This window comes from Penaeus vannamei, chromosome 16, assembly GCF_042767895.1.
Source record: "Penaeus vannamei isolate JL-2024 chromosome 16, ASM4276789v1, whole genome shotgun sequence".
Taxonomy (NCBI): domain Eukaryota; kingdom Metazoa; phylum Arthropoda; class Malacostraca; order Decapoda; family Penaeidae; genus Penaeus; species Penaeus vannamei.
The window spans coordinates 15,111,231-15,113,730 of record NC_091564.1 but is presented as its reverse complement, the minus strand read 5'-3'; the positions used below and the strand labels follow the sequence as shown (position 1 = coordinate 15,113,730).

General features: G+C 34.8%; 1 protein-coding gene across 1 annotated transcript in view; it reads right to left on the bottom strand.

Annotated features, from left to right (window-relative positions):
* LOC113817292 (dopamine D2-like receptor) overlaps positions 1-2,500 on the bottom strand; it is a 460,012-nt gene that overhangs the window by 42,035 nt on the left and 415,477 nt on the right. The gene's annotated exons all lie outside the window — the stretch shown is intronic.

Sequence of the window (2,500 nt, the reverse complement as noted above, 5' to 3'; positions counted from 1 at the left end):
ATAAGTAAATTGATAGGTAGGTAGAAAGAGAAATAGATAGATGGATATATATATATATATATATATATATATATATATATATATATATATATATATATATATATATATATATATATATATATATATATATATATATATATATATATATATATATATTCATACAAACGAGCAGGTATAGATAAATCAATATATAAACATACAGATAGTTAAATGGACAGATGGATAGATAGATAGATAAGATATATATAGATTTGATAGGTCTTTAAACGCATAAAGACAAATCAAGTTGCAGATTAAGATAAAATTATTAAAAATATATAGATTTAGACACATCATTTATCTAGATGTAAAGATATTGTGAACAAAAAAATATGTATATATAAATATATATACATATATATATATATATATATATATATATATATATATATATATATATATATATAGATATATATATATATGTGTGTGTGTGTGTGTGTGTGTGTGTGTGTGTGTGTGTGTGTGTGTGTGTGTGTGTGTGTGTGTGTGTGTGTGTGTGTGTGTGTGTGAATGTGATCTACACTTGTGGTAAGAAATTTCTACAAAGGATGCTTACATCATTGTATATCATATCCGGCACTTAGCACGTTCTCGGTATCCAGCCTACGCCATTTACGGAGAAACTTAATCCTATATTACTTTACCTTAACGGCTAAAAAGATCCGACGATTAGTCCTCCGTTACCTTAGTGGGGACAAAAATTGAACAACATCGAGTGAGTTCCCAAGGCAGAGTAATATGAGGTCGACATGATTTCTTGTTAGGAACGAAAAAACGAAAGTACACACAACCTTAACGGGACAAGAATTGCAGGAAGAAATATAAAAGGAACAAAATGTATTTTATTTTCTCGACAGAGTGACACGTGCAAACTAGAACAATTTAAACTTTCTATGTCTGCGTCAACCCTTCGTATCCTCTCGGTATTAAGTCGCACACAAACCCATGTATTCTCAAATGTACGCTTAATTTCACACTGAATGGCGAGTAGAGGAAAATGATTTCCGTTCCTGATTGTTAAATCTGTAAAAAAAAAAAAAAAAAAAAAAAAATAATAATAATAATAATAATAATAAACAAATAAAAAATAACCAGCTAGTGTAAAAAAGTTGTACTATTTTACGGTCTACCAGCGAATGTTGATGACATACGAAAACACACCACTTATTAACTACGAGAAATCATGTACAATGTAAAAGGGATATCTGAAGCTGAATTGCCATATCATCTGCCAGTTTTCTTGGTATTTTCATCACAATTACAGCTTATCAATTGGAGTTTGGAAGTATTTTATTGCATTACCTTCGTTGGAAATATATATTAAAAAAAAATATTTACACCTGATCTATCTATCTCCCTCTCTCTCTCTCTCACTCTCTCCATATAATTATCTATCTTAATCTCTCTCCCTGCCTTTCTCTATATACATCTGTCTCCTTCTCTCTTCTGTTCAACTTATATTTTTAATACCTAAGCATATACATCAAACAGTTTTTACATTAAAAGTGTAATATCTTCGCGATATACAAAACCGAAAAAGCCTTAGACTTCAAGCCTATTATGAATAATGCAATATTCTTGCCGGGAAGTAAATTGCATAGATTTACCATGGCATGTCCAACGAGAGGGAGAAAAATGATAATTTCCTCAAACGCGAAATCTACTCCACTTTCCTACGTAGCACATTTGATCAATTTCCTGCTTGTCGATAACATCACGTAGGCCTAAAATAGAAGAAGCACGCCCGGGACGCGCCAAGCCTGCCTTTCTTAGGCCTCTAAGTTTCATTAAAGAATATTGAATTAGTTCCGGAAAACTTCGTAGATGAACGATGTTTGGCGAAAGAGAGACACGTGGCAGATCTCCTTTATCCATATTACAAGAACCAACCTTTCTCTCTTCGGAGTAATAGTTATTTTCACCTTTTTGGCGGAATGAGGAAAGTTAAAGCGAGGTCGGCGCCGTTAGTGATGATGGAATCGATCGCCTCTATTCAGCCATAACATGGACGAGATCCAACATCCTGAAGATATCACTTTATCAAGGACCATCCCCGGTTGGGCTTGGGGTTTCCAGTGTACAATGGTGGGAGGTTTTGACGTTTTCAGTTCGAGTGGTGTTTGTGCGTGTGTGTGTTTGTTTCTTTTTTGTGTGTGTGTGTTTCTTTTTTTGTGTGAGTTTCTTTTGCGCGCGCTTGTGTGTGTGTGTCTTTCTTTTGTGTGTGTCTGTGTTTCTGTCTATGTGTTTGTGGGTGTGTTCCTGTTTGTACGTGTGTGTGCATCTGCGTTTGAGACTGCGTAAACGACTTATGAAAGGTGGAAGAAGCACGTAAGCACTGAAGGATCAGGAACGCACGATTACCCCGAGTTAATTTCATGGAGCGAGAGCCATCGTCCCAACAGAGACGTTTGGGACTAATTCGAACAGCAGCGCAAAGGGCGATCGCGTGGAACATGGCTAG